This window comes from Apus apus, chromosome Z, assembly GCF_020740795.1.
Source record: "Apus apus isolate bApuApu2 chromosome Z, bApuApu2.pri.cur, whole genome shotgun sequence".
Lineage (NCBI taxonomy): Eukaryota > Metazoa > Chordata > Aves > Apodiformes > Apodidae > Apus > Apus apus.
The window spans coordinates 46769634-46784522 of record NC_067312.1 but is presented as its reverse complement, the minus strand read 5'-3'; the positions used below and the strand labels follow the sequence as shown (position 1 = coordinate 46784522).

The following is a 14889-nucleotide window of genomic DNA, read 5'->3' as shown; positions in this document are numbered from 1 at the left end:
AGATGACGACTATTTGACCTTCAACGTCCCTGGCCCTGCAGAGCCATGGGCTGAAGATGAGCAGGGGCCTGCAGGGCCAGCACCTTGGTCTCCGGTGATGGATGTCCCTCCGGAGGTCTGGGCTGACTTTTTTCAGAGCAACCCAGTGAATGCCAGGCCCTTGCTGCTGTGGGTGCAACGCGCACTCGAGGTGATGGCTCAGGGTGACTGGTGGGACCTTGCTGTCATGGAGGCCACCATTGTCACCTGCTTGTGTGAGAATGGGCTGGATGAGGAGGTGCTGGTGCGGGAGCTGCAGAGCTGCATGCCAGAGAACACAGAGGCCTTTGTCCAGCAGCTCAGGAGCGCCGCCATGCACCTCTGTGGCAGCAAGCTCCGCCGGCACCTGGACTGGTGGTCGCCCTCGCCCTGGTGGGAGGACAATAGCTCCATGGGCAGCCCCAGCCCCACTGACAGCCCCATCCCCCCTGACAGCCCCAGCCCCCCTGACAGCCCCAGCCCCGTGGGCAGCCCCAGCCCCATTGACAGCTCAGGCTTCACGACCAGCTCTAGCCCCAGCTCCAGTGACAGCCCCACACCTGCGCCTGTCCCTGTGGAGCAGGAGCAGCCCCAGCAGCAGCTGGGGGATGCAGCAGCAGCAGGCCCCTCTGCCCCTGGCTGGGGCAGGGACATCTGGCCTGGGGGTCCTCCGCGCCCCCCAAAGAGGAGGGCCCCCAGCCCCCAGGACTCCATCCACCCCAGCAAGAGGCCATGCTGCCAGCAGCCCTAGGCCACCTCAGCCCCTTTTTCCTGTGTTTCTTTCCTTGCTGCTGCTGCTGCAGCTCAGAGGTTCTTCAATTCACCATGTGCTCTCCAGAATCCAACTCTACCAGGGGCCATGAGGAGCTGTGGACCCCTCTCCTGAGGGGCTCTCACCCACCTATTTCTGCAATCATCAAGATTGGTTTTGTATATATCTGTATGTAAGTTTATAGATCTATCCTTCCCCACACTCCCTGTTCTTCTCTTACTCCCTTTTCTCTTACAATAAATTTGTTCCAGTTTCAGTTTCTAACCCTTAAGTCTCTCTTCCTTATTCTCCTTTTCTCTTCACTTGGGAGGGTGGAGGATGACTGGAGAATTCTCGTCTGAGTGTCACTAAGGGGGTGGGTGGCATTACTGTCTTCACCTCGGATGTGCTCCTGCTCATGTCCACTGTCGCTGGGGGTCAGTGGGGCCACCTTGGGGGAGCTGGGTATGGCCAGGGAGGAGTGGGTTGTTCATGCTGGCGGCTCCCTCCAGGCAGCCCAGGTGCTGTCTCTGTCTTTCTGCCCTTGAGATGGAGCTCAGCTCAGCTCCAGGGCTGCATCTGGGCAGCTGCTCTGTGGGAGGTGTTTGCAGCCAGGGGCTGTCCAGGCCAGCCGGTGCCCCATCAGTGGCTGCTCAGCCCAGGCCTGGCCACCTCGGGGCTCAGGGCTCTGCTCCGCAGCCAGCCCGTGCTGCCCTGTCCTGCCTGATTGAGGAGCACCATGGCTTGGTGCTGCTCTCAGGGGGTATTCAACCTCCTGGTAGGGATGGAGAGTAACAGCAACTCCCCAGAACCCAGGACAAAGCAGTTAATGAGCTGTTAAGCCACCTGGATAGTCTATGGGGCCAGATGGGATTCTCCTGAGAGTGCTGAGGGAGCCGGCAGAGGAGCTTGCCAAGCCACTCTTCGTCTTCTATCAGCAGTCCTGGTTAACAGGGGAGGAGGTGTCAGACAATGTGGCACTTCAGGATGTAGTTTAGTGGTTGTGGTAGTTGGATTATAGTTGGAGTCAATAATCTTGAAGGTCTTTTCCAACCTTAAAAAAAAAAATAAATTCAGTGTCAGTTACCGAGCAGTATAGCCTTTCCTGGTTATGTTATTGAAATGGTCACACCCACTGCAGTTGATATAGAAGAATGACTTCTGTGTTTATATGAGATTATTTTCTTGGTATGCATGATGCTGTTGCACTGCAGATTTGTGTATGATATATTTCTGCAGCTAGGCCTACAATTGAGTTTGGGGCCCTTTGAGCTCTGTGTGAATCTCATTATTTTTAGTAGAAAATAACATACCACCAGTAAAAGCTGATCTTAGAATTTCAGTTTAGCAGTGTAAATCTGACATTTAGAAATTAGCAACTGAGAGCCAAAGGCTGCTTTATTCCTGGCTACAGTAAGAATTCTTTTTTTTTCTCTGGGGCAAGTCTTTCACTAAACCCCCTCATATTTGATTGTTAGCTGTGAAATACTTTGCTGCTCTCAGTATATGCTGAAATATATTACTGACTAGGTACCAGAGATGCTGTGATGGCATTGTTACTATTAGGAGAAGTATTTGAAGATAATTCATTAACAACAACTTCATAAAGTTTATTGTATATTTGGTTTTCATTCATACCTTTATCCTGTCACCTGTTATGCACTAATACATTCCAAAGTTGGTAACATAGCAAAGTGGAGAACTGGGTAAAGGTATAGTCGTTTTCATAACATACTGCAGTTTGTTCGGCATTTGTAAGATACAGTGTCTGACAACACCTTGAAAATTCCTATAGGCATTTTTCCCAGTGGCTGGGTATGTTTCCAGTGAGCAACTCAAAAGCACAAGGTCTGCTTGCCTTCTTATTGCAATGGGGACAGCAAAATAGCATTAAACCTGATCCAGGTTGATGTAGTGTGCAGGAAATCCCCTCCAGTGAATACAACAAAAGCAGTTCATACTATGTGGGAACAGGTATGATATATGACACATGACACAAATTATACACCAGAAAATGTTGACTAACTTTACCAGATCTCTGATACCAGTGAATTCTGGTTCTTGCAGTGCAAGGTGCTTGGTGGTTCACAGGATGAACTGATAATCAGCTATGTGCATTCTGTACTTTGGCTTTTTGCATTTATATTGCACCATATGTATTGTAATTTTCCGTATGATTTTTTGAAACATGACTGTATCATCTACTAGTCTCCTCTAATAATCTCCCAGTCCTTGGGCCAGTTTCAACTGAAAGGAGACAGATGGACAGAATTTTTAACAAATATAGTCAAAAGAGGTTTGGGCTGGTCATTCTTCCCACCTCTTGCTGAAAGGAGGCTTAATTTCAAGTTTGAATATGTTGCCTAGGACTTTATCTGGTCAAGTTTTAAAAATCTCTCTTACAATTACATTTATAAATTTTAATGTAATTTGTCATCTGGAGAAAAGAGATCAATAGGAGTGGCATTGTCAAAGGAAAGGAAGCTGGAAGGCAGTTAGTACACATTTGCTTGGCTTCTGCTAGTCAGCTGGTCTACAGAGGAACCGGCAAGAAAGGATCTGATGGATAAATCAAGAGGGAAAAATTGCTTTGTTCAGACTTCAGTTTCCAGAGTAGCTTGGAAAATTAAAAAAAACCCAACAAACAAAAAACACCAAACCAAGATGGTAAACAGAATTTAATTTGTGCAACTATTTTTTCACTCATGAAATGTAGTTCCAGTTCATGAACAGCATTTTCATTTTAGAGATAATAAGAAGTATACACAAACACACACACACCCCTCTAACTAGCCTATATTAAGAAACCTTAATTACAGACCTCTTTCAAATAAATGTAAACCACCAGATGGATTTTACCTAGAGTTCAGTTCATTTCTGAAGCCTGAATTCAGATGAGGAGGTCTGGTTTTGTTATGTACTGTCAGATGTGGTTTGCTTAACTGACAAATTGGATTTTATGTTCTGGTCAGCTCTAACTTTCAATGACTGATCATCATCTAGCCCTGAAATAAATGTTACCTGATTAAAATAGTAGAGGTTATAACGTTTAAAACACATGGCACAGATCTCAGAAATCAAGTCAAGATGTTTAAGGGTAAGAATTATTAGAGGATTTTTGAAATCTGCCCCAAATAAATAAATTCATCAGTTTAGCCAAAGGCCTGTCAATGAATCCAAAAGCTTTTCAATAAAATAGAACATCTGTCACATATTCAAAGGTTCTGTTTATATGTGAGTGTAGTGGATTATGCTTTCTGAGGCACCTACACAGGTAGAGACTGGTACAAGTGACAAGTTGATACCTTCTTCAAGAAAAAAAAAAAGACATGCAACATGAGTGACTGTGATAAGAATGCTCTTATGAACAATTTTTCTGGTATTTTTTCTCTTTTAATTACAGTTATGACCATAGATTTGGATTTTTTCCATGTTGTTGTTGGGTTTTTTTCAGGAAGTTCAATGGACTGCATTTGACAATTGGTCTAGGGAGCCAGTGTCCTGGTTTGAGCCAGGATGAAGACAATTTTCTTTTTACTGATTTTTTTTTTTTCCCCCCTTCAGTCAGCTTTCTTTTAACTAGCGCCAGAGTGTTCCAACTAAGACATAACAGTGGAATGTTTTTCTAACTGCTGGGTCTTCAAGGTTGCACCTTCACTCTGCCGGCTCAGACACTACAGGGAGATCTATGACCACCCCGTAGGAGGCAGAGTTAGACTGACAGGAAAACTGGCCAGAGATATTCCATTCCATATATCTACGTAAGCTCAGAGGAAGGTCAGAGATCACAGAAGACAACTTCCTTCCTGCTCTTTCTTCCCTTTTCTTCTATCCATGGCTGGCGTCCAGGGAGGACTCCGTCCATCTGTCACCGTTGACCCCCAGGCTTGTGTTCATTTCCTGAACACATTTGTATATAATTGTATATATTTTCTTTTATCATTAGTGTTTAATTAAAGCTTCGTAGTTTAGTTTTCAATCCAGCAAAATCTCTCTCTTTTTCTCTCTCTCCTTCTATACTTAGGTGGGAGGGGGAGGGGATTGAGAGCATTGTTGTCGGACCTGAGTCAAATGGTGACAGCCAGTTAACGTGTGCTTTATGATCCAAGACCCACATGGACAGAATCAGTCCCTAGGACTGACCAGAAGGGATGGCTGGATTTCAAAAGGGCTGGTAAGCTCAGAACTTGCAGTAATCTTGAATGCTATGGGAACATCCTGATAGGCCTGTACAGAAGCACAAGCAATTGAATGCTGTGTATTTTTGTCTTTCTTTTGTTTTTCCTTTTGGCTTTATTTACTTACTGTACTTACATACATGAATCTTCTTTGCTCTAGGACGTCAAAACGAAACATTCAGCATAAGATAGCACCACGTTGAAGAAGGCAGTCTTATTGCCCAGCGCAGCCTGAAAAATTCCTGAAAATGTGCTAGCAAAACAAGGAATTAAAAATAACTTAATAGTAACTATTACTTTAAAAAAAAAAGAAGAAAAAAAAAACAGAAAAAAACCCCAAATCAGTTATATTTTTTAAAAAAAGAAAAACCATAAAGGCTGAGGCCCAATCCCAGAGTAAGACTGAGTATTTGGTTTCAAGCATTTTTTATAAGGAAGCCTGCTACATGTCCTTCAGATAATCTACAGCTAGAAAAAAAATACATGTTTTTAACAGCAATAAGAATTCCTTTTGTAAGCCATATTGCTTATTTCTGTGATTTATAACAAAGTTATCCTATATGTTAGACCTTGAAAAAATCTGGTATCACATCTTAATTTACTAGATAGGGTGAATCACAGAAAATAAGAGAACAGTGCCATTTAAAGTAACTGACAATTTGCTCACAATTGAGGAAGGTACGTACGTTTGATTCGGATAATAAGACTTAGCTATTACAGCACAACGATCAGGTTTATGTTCTGTGGTTTTAATTGTTGATACTTGCATTTAGAAGCCTTAATTACAGACTAGAAATGGGTGATATTATCCCAATAAAAGGCATGCATGATAACTTACCTTTTTCATTTAATACTTAATGTATTTTTTATTATTCCTTTAAATTAATTTGACTTGAACAGTCAGTAGTTTCTTTGGTGCTTTAGAAAACATATAATGATATTTCTACTATTTTATCTTCTCTATTATCCACAAGCATAGACTTGGAAAAGCCTACCAGTAGTTTCATTAGTATTTTAATTTGTATCACAAAACTTTTCTTTTTTTTTTTTAACATAACAGTAAACACTGGGCAGAGAGTTAGAATTTCTCACAGTGCAGTTCCTATTGTGTTATGTCACTATGCTTTGGTTACTGGTTTAATGTATTTGCTATACTGAGAACTTGATTCAGTAGAAATAATCTCTGACATACCAGTCCCAGACATGTGGTTTCTGGCACAGGAACAGTCTGATTTTCCTAGTAAAAGAGGCTAAGTGACTTTTAAGTCGGAGAAAAATCCCCCAGGAACCAAAATACCTCTGCCTTCCATGTGAACATACATAATTCTTAGCATGCTTTTGGGGAACTGACTGGTAAATTGTTTGACAAGCCCCCAGAATAGATTGTCTAGCTCCAACTTACATCTTTAACATATTTGTACATAGCTGGAATATTCTCCTGAAAACTGCCACTTCATCAAGCTATGCTATTTTGCTATAAGTGTTGTACAGATAACACTGCATTCTACTCAAAATATTGGAATAGAAATTTTTTGTTGTTGTTGTTTAAACAGGAGCTTTATCTTCTCAACAAAGCTTCAGAGCTGCTTCCTAATGTACCTTTATGTGAGTGTGTTGCATGTGAGATGTCTCTGCATGCTTCCTCAAAAGTGTAACACTTTAGGTTATGGCTTACACAAACAATGAGGAATAAATACTTGTTTAAAACAAGTCAGGAGGGAAAAAATTAAATCTTTAAGATTATAACTACATAGTTTTTTCTTTATTTTTGGATCATTATAGGAGCCTACTAGTTCACAGCTGGCATTGCATTTCCAAGATGACCTTGCAGTTTAATTTTACTAGAGATGCTTCGGCTAATCTGCACCTGATGATTAAGTAAGATGTCTGTCTCCAAGGGTTGTGTGCAGCGATACTAGTTCTGAAAGCTGCATATCCCAGTCTTCCACACCAGATCACATTTTCATCTTATCTGCTTAGGAGGCTTTAAATCATGACTTTCTTATCTCTTGAGGACAGCTTGCCCTGTTACCCCTCCAGAGGAAAAGAATAAAAATGATGTCTTCCAAGTTTTAGTCTTTTTTTGCTCTTTTTCTGTGTGTGTGGTATTTTTAAGTCTTTCCCTTCATACTTTTCTGTCCATCACTCAAAAATGTGAACTCAAACCCAAGGAAGCAAATCATTATTATTTTTTCCACAAAGAAAAAAAGGGATTACAGGAACCAAACTCAACTGTAATCTCCATAAATCATTTCTCTGACTTCTGTTCCTAATGGAAAGCTCTTTTGCATTTCTGAAATAATTTCTATTTGTAAAGTGAAATATGTAACACATAATAAAAGATCCTCTGAAGAACAATTATGCTGATTTGTTTAACCAGACCCAGAGAATAACTGAGACTGGTCCACAAGCCTTTCAAGTGTTCACATATTTTTCTGAAGCATTCAAAACTGCTCCACACAAATATCTGCTACAAATCCAGTAGAGCTGACAAGCCTTATTATCCAGTTTCCACTCCAGGCAATCATGAAATCTGAGTGTTGCTGACATGATCCATTTATATACAATATTTAGTTAAGGACAAAACTTTGTATTTTCCTTAAGTCACTCTTTAACCAAACACTCAAAGGAAATGAATCAATACTTTGTAACACTTGTGGAATCAGTCTCTCAGGTTTATTCAAGCTGAGTAACACATCATCTGGCTGACAAACTTTAAAGGACAATTTTGCAGCAGGCTGTAAGAATTATACTACCCTTGCTTCTAAGAGTTAGTAGGATTTAGGACTGGCTAGACTCTTTCTGAGAATGAGTTAATAATAAAAGGGATATCTGATTCACAGAGTTAAACTCTCAGGGTGTTATCTATTTTTGTGCTGTGCGCACGTGTAAGTGTTGTGCGTTTCCAGACGTCTTTAGCATTTCAAGCTTTCATTTTACAATTGACAATATAAAGGAGAAGAAACACTTGAAGATCCTACGAGTCATTGAGAATAACTGGAAGATGAGATTGGAAATACACATATAGCTAGGTATAGGTAAACACTGGTGGGCATGTCTTTTGACACTGGACTATAACAGGATTACAGAGCCCTGGGAGCACTGGTAAAGAACTCTGGAGTGCAGGTAGTCTTTAATCAGTCTTCCCAGTCAAAGGGAATGGGTTTCAAATAGTCAATTTAATCTGGCAAGTCAACAAAGGATTACAGGACTGGGGCCACAGCAGGGGTTTGGCGACTTAGACCATGGGACTTGCTTTGAGAAACCTGGTCTACTGGGGTGACGGGCTCCATCTGTCAGAGAAAGGGGAGATCATCTTTGATAACAGTTTTGTCAAGCTAGTGAAGAGGGCTTCAAACGAAAGTTGCTGGGCGGGGGGATCCTCAATCCAAATCACTTGTACCAATGTATTGGTTTGGTTTGGTAGGTTTTTAATAGTGGGGGAAGGGGTCCAGGGGTGGTAACTTTGAAATGGTAGAGTTTAAGATCCTTAGGACAGTGAAGAGGGTGCACAGCAAGTTCACTACCTTGGACTTCAGGAGAGCAGACTTTGGCTTCTTTAGGAACCTGCTTGATAGGATACCATGGGATAAAGCCCTGGAGTGAAGAGGGGCCCAAGAAAGCTGGTTAATATTCAAGGATCACCTTCTCCAAGCCCATGAGCAATGCTTTCCAACAAAGAGGAAGGCAGTCAAGAATGCCAGGCCTGCACAGATGAATAAGGAGCTTCTGGACATACTTAGATGTAAAAAGGAAGTCTACAGAGAGTGAAAGCAAGGACAGACAGCCTGGGAGGAGTACAAAAAAATTGTCCGAGCGAACAGGTATCAGGACAGAAAAGATAAAGCTCTGATAGAATTAAAGCTGTCCCAGAACAATGAGAAGCCTCTCATTGTATGTGGGTGATGAAAGGAAGACTAAGGAAAATGTGGGCCTTCTCCATAATGAAGTGGGAGACCTGGTTACCTGGGATATGGAGAAAGCTGAGGTACTAGATGGATTTTTGCCTCAGTTTTCACCAGTAAGAACTCAAGACACACTGCCCAAGCCACAGAAAACAAAGGTAGGGGCTGGGAGAATGAACTGCCCACTGTAAGAGAAGAGCAGTTTCAAGACTGATTAAGGAACCTGAGGGTACACCAGTCCATAGGATCAGATGAGATGCATCTGTGGCTGCTGAGGGAACTGGCAAATGATGTTGCTAAACCACTTTCCATCATATTTGAGAGGTGATGGCAGCCTGGTGAAGTTCCTACTGACTAGAAGAGGATATATAACCTCAATTTTTTAAAAGGGAGAAAAGGAAGACCCAGGGAACTATAGGCTAGCAAGTCCCTCCTCTTTGCCCAGCAAAGGTTATGGAGTAGATCCTCTTGGTAACTATGCTAAGGCACACAGCAAATAAGGAAGTGATTGGTGACAGCCAACATGGCTTCATTAAGGCCAAATACTGCCTTACAGATTTGGTGGCCTTCTATTATGGGGTTATAGCATCGGTGGATAAAGGAAGAGCAACTGCTGTCATCCACCTGAACTTGTGCAAAGGATTTGACACTGTCCCACATGACATCATTGTCACTAATTTGGGAAGATGTGGACTTGACAGATGGACTGCTTGGTGGAGAAGGAATCGATTGGATGGCTGCACTCAAAGTGGCTCAGTATCTAAGTGGAGATCAGTTATGAATGGCACTCCTCAGGGGTCAGTATTGGGACTGGTGCTGTTTAACATCTTTGTTGGAGACATGGACAGAAAAATTGAGTGCACCCTCAGCAAGATTGCTGACAATATCAAAATGTGTGGAGGCGTTGACACACTGGAGGGAAGGGAGGCCATCCAGAGGCACTGTGACAGGCTTGAGAGGTGGGCCCATTTCAACCTCATGAAGTTCAACAAGACCAAGTGCAGGGTCCTGCACCTTGGTCTGGGCGATTTGAAGCGTAAACGCAGGCTGTGTGGAGAATGGACTGAGAATAGCCCTGAGGAGGACTTGGGGTTTTCGGTTGATGAGATGCTCAACATGAGCTGGCAACGTGGGCTGCAGCCCAGCTCTGGAGCCCCCAACACAGGAGGGACATGGAGCTTTTGCATTGTGTCCAGAGGAGGGCAAAAAAGATGACTAGAGGGCTGGAGAAGACAGCCTATGAAGACAAGCTGAGACAGTTGGAGTTGTTCAGCCTGAAGAAGTCTCCATGGAGATGTTATAGTGGCCTTCCAGTTCCTGAAGGGGGCCGGCAGGAAATCTGTAGAGGGACTTTTTACAAGGACATGTAAGGATAGGACAAGGGGTAATGGCTTTAAACTGGAAGAGAGTAGATTTAGATTAGACATTAGGAAGAAAAAAGTTTCTCAGGGAGGCTGTGGATGCCCCCCCCCAGAAGTGTTAAGGCCAGGTTGGATGGAGCTCTGAGTAACCTTGACTAGTGGGAGGTGTCCGTGCTTATGGTAGGGGGGCTAGAACTATATGGTCTTCAAGGCCCCTTCCAACCCAAACCATTCTATGATTCTGTGACAAAGAGGACTCTAGCTGTAATCTGCCTGGTATTTAAAACTTTTAATTTTAAAATAAAAGATAGCATAAGCAGTTAGCCAGAAATCAGTTTGTCCTGCAAACTTCTTCAAAGAATCAGAATGGCTGAGGTTAGAATCACAGAACAGATTGGGCAAGAAGGGACCTTTAAAGGTCATCTAGTCCAACCTCACTGGAATGAACAGGGACATATTCAACAAGATCAGGTTGCTCAGAGCCCCATTCAATCTGATCTTGAATGTTTCCAGGGAGGGGGCATCTATGACCTATAAGGGCAACCTGGTCCAGTGTTTTACCACCCTTGTAATAAAGAAATTCTTCCTTTTATCTAGTCTAAATCTACCCCGTTTTAGTTTAAAGCCATTACTCCTCCTCCTAATGCTGCAAGCCCCACTAAAAAGTCTGTCTCCCAAGACTGAAAGACTCTAGAGAACATGTAGTCCAACCTCAAAGTAAGATCACCTTGAGCAAGTTGTTCAGGCATATGTCCACTTGGTTTTTGATTCTTTGTAAGGATGGGGATTCCATAGCCTCTCTGAGTAAACTGTAGGAGTGTTTGGCCACCCTCACAGCAGAAAAGCTATTCCATATGTTTAAGTATTTCCTATTTCAATTTGCACCCATTGCCTCTTGCCTTGGGCACCCCTGAGAAAAACATGGCTCCATCCTCTTTATACCCTCCCATTGGGTATTTATGCACACTGACAAGATCTCCCCTTCTCTGTTTGAGGCTTCACAATTCCACTCTTCTCATACGGTCAGATGCTACAATCTCTTTATTGTCTTGGGACTTTCTCAAATATGTCCTTGTCTTTCTTGTAGTGAGGAGCCAAGAACTGGACAGTGCTTTAGATATGGCCCCACCTGGGCTGAACAGAGGGGAAAGATCATCTCCCTTGACTTGCTGGGCAAGGCTCTTCCTGGCACAGGCCAAGATACTGTCGGTGCATTCTGGATGCACTCTGTCACACCATCCAAGTAATTAATGAAATGGCCAGTACTGGCCCCAGTATCAGACCCCAAGTTGCTGATAAGAATCCTTTAAGCCCTGTAGTTCTGCCAGTTTCCAGTCCAACTCACTGCCTATTTATCTAGCCCACACTTCATCAGCCTCTATACAGAGGATGTTATGGAAGAAAGTAGTGAAAGCCTTGCTGAAGTCAAAGTAAACAACATAAATTGCTTGCAACAAGCCAGTAGTTCTATTGTAGAAGGCTAATGGGCTGGTCAGGCATGAGTCTGACCTCCTGAAGTCCAGGGTTATGATCCTGCCAGTTGTCTTCTTCCATCTCTCAAGATCCTGGACTCCATCATCTCATGGTCACTACAGACCAGGCAGAGCTCCACGTATCCCTGCTGCTCTCACATAAAATGCCAATTCTACTCCCCACGGCCCTGGCTCATCCTTCCTGGCCCAGGTCTGTCTAGTCATGTGAGCTATCCTACCATGTATCTGTGATCCCAAAGAGACTAGCCCTGCAGCTGCACACAAGGGCTCCAGTATCCCTGTAGGTTGTGCATTAGGGTACACACAATTCAGAGCACTGTTGGCCTGATTTCCTCAAAGAACTCTAGAGAGCTTGAATGGGTAATGTGTAAAATACTGTGCCAAATGAACTGCTGGAGAGACAAAAGGCCTTCTAAAACATTAATTCAGTGCACATCACATGACAAGTTTCTCTTTGTAGCACTTTTAAGGCTTCCATGCTTAATTAATACCACTTAATTGAACCACCTCTAGTTTCTTCTAGTAAAGAATTAAACTGAATTACCTAATAAAAAATTCTGGGTGCCTGTTCTTTCTTTGGGTTTCAGTTAGACTTGCAAATGCTGAGTGCGTCCGAGAATCACTAGCTTGCTTTGTTTTCAGTCACACTAACATGGAAGATGCTTTAAATGTAACTACGCTGTCATTTTTAGATGCACATCTGCTAATTAATCTCCACTCTGTCAAAGAAGAGTGAACAGGAGGGCCACAACGTTACACTTGAAATGCTTTCAGGGACATAGCACATATTTTAGAAGAGCTAATCCCCGTTATCCTGTTAACTTTGGTTGTTATCTGAGCCTAACACTTCTCATTTGACTTACTTCAGATTTCATAAATGAGCTCAAATTTTCATATAGAGGTTGGATATATTCAACTTCTCAGTAATGGCAACAGTTTTTCAAAATAAATTAATTTTACAACCCTTTCCCTGTAGGAACACGATATGAAACACCATTACTTGATTTCTGACATCCCAGCAAATAAATCCTACCCTGAGCTAGAAAGATTGCCTGAAATAAGACTTTTATATACAAAAAACTTTCAAAGCTACATGACAGAACACACTAATTATGTGATTCTGTAATTCTCTGGCCTCTGGAAAAATTTCCATTATAGGCCTGCTCCTAATTTCAGTGGTCCAGCTTGTTTTCTAGCTTTTTTTTTTTTCAACTGGAGTAAAAATAGATATTTCTTGTAATCTGCCAGATAAAATTTTAATGGCAAGAGGAAAACTACCTGTTGACATGCTAAACAAACGCTCTGGGTTAAAGGTGTGTTCCTCTTATTTTCCTCCCTCCTTATGAGAAGAGTGTACCAAACTGTAACAGGGACTCATCCTAGTGACTTCACTGGGATTTTCAAGTGCAATTCCACTTCAAGCTAAGCCACTGAGGTTTTACCATTGACATAAAAACATCCTTGAAGTGTAGGCAGAATTTTACTGCCTGTTTATTAAAAAAATTGAAGTGTTTAAGCAAGAGTTTAATCTGTTTCTTATTTCCTTCTATTGTGAAGTCATAATACTGTATTTGTGACTATAAAATAACAGCTGTAGTCTCCATGAAAGAGTTCTTATTAAGCACAAGTATCTCAGTAAGAATCAAATGCAACATACTTGTTAAGTAATCACTTTGTGGAATAAAACCACATTCAAACATGATCTCATTTAAAAGCTTGCCTTATAATCAGAGCCTATATTCTGATTTTTTTGATGCTCTAAGCGCGGAGGTGTAGTAAGCATCTGAGGTCACAGCAAAGTTATGTTGTGTTTATGTCGCCAAATCTTTAACATCTGAGTTGTCATCGTGTTTTCTGCTTTGGTTTTCTGCCAGTACAGTTCTTGTCACATTTCTTTAAAATAAATGCAGCTAAGTGCATTACTACATGTATACTTTTAGAACAATGTAATGTATGTATTGGTTCTGTATTTCTCTTTTTGAACAACCTCCCCCAACATATGTGGTAGGTGACATTCAAGTAGTGTATTGTTGCAGCAACTATACGAGTGCTTTCATGCCTGCTATTCTCCCATCACTCTAATGTAACTGGCTAATAAAAAACCCATACATCTTACATTAACTTCTTTTAGGACAAAATTCTGGCAATGGCACGTAACTTAAAAGAAGCAACTTAATATTGCTTCAGGTTGGAAGTCTTCATTACTCAGAGCAGGCAGGGAGCAGACTGCATGTCAGCTGTACACAGGATGAGCACAGAGATCCATGTGTTAGAAATTGTATTGTCTTGCCTTGTTTCTGAAAATATTGTAGGATGCAGAATTTTGATTAGCCAGTCTATCCATCTCCATTGTATGCAATTTTACTGCACACGCCAACATGATCACGTTTTATTCTCTAATGCTTAAGCCCTCCTTAATATGTCATTAAAATGAATAAAGCTATCAGGTAATTAGAAACAATGAAAGAGAATCCTCCCAAATTGATACCTCATGCATTAATTAAGCAAACAAACCTGCTTTAAGAATAGATCTTGCATATTTACACACTCTTAATTTTTTTTAAGTGAAACTACTTAGGATTGCACTACTAAACACCGTTGAAGTATTTTGTCAAACTAATAGAAAGGTTCTGGGAACATACATCCTTTATGTAACATTCTAACAAATTGCTACCAAGATCCAAGGCAATCTGTACAGATTTCCTGGCAGGGCTGGATTTTTTCAGCAAGAATAAGATGGTTGCCACTGATTGAATCTGCAGTTTGCAAAGAATTACTGCATCCAGTTAGGCTTTTCTGGAAACGGTCAGGGGAAGAACATGGGCCTCCCTCTCTTCAGCTTTTTTCCCAAACTTGATGCAGATCTGGCTCTTACTCTGCTCCAACTCCTCCCTTCCACACCAGCAGCAAGGTTGTTACAGTGTACGTCGGACTGGTCAAGCTGCCACCACTCCGCCTCCAAGAGCAACGAGGGGGCGTCGCCCTGTCACCACCCCCCGGGCGCTTCCCTGAGAAAGGGCCCCATCCGGTGCCCGTGGCGCGCAGTCTGGCCTTACTGCCAGCGCTCTCCCGGGGCTCGCCCCAGCAGGACCTACCGCCGCCTTCAGAACAGGCCCCAGAGCCACGGCCACCGGCGGCCGCCGCGGGACACAGGCCTCGGGAGACTCCGGCCCCGCCCCAACC

General features: G+C 42.5%; 1 long non-coding RNA gene across 1 annotated transcript; it reads right to left on the bottom strand.

The window, feature by feature from the left end:
- Window positions 1–514: 514 nt before the first annotated feature.
- Window positions 515–14873, bottom strand: LOC127395683 (uncharacterized). Its single transcript, XR_007891839.1, has 3 exons — window positions 14802–14873; window positions 5084–5200; window positions 515–1823 (listed from the first exon to the last, which is right to left on the bottom strand). It is a non-coding gene; the product is annotated as an uncharacterized LOC127395683 (long non-coding RNA).
- Between the last annotated feature and the right edge of the window lie 16 nt (window positions 14874–14889).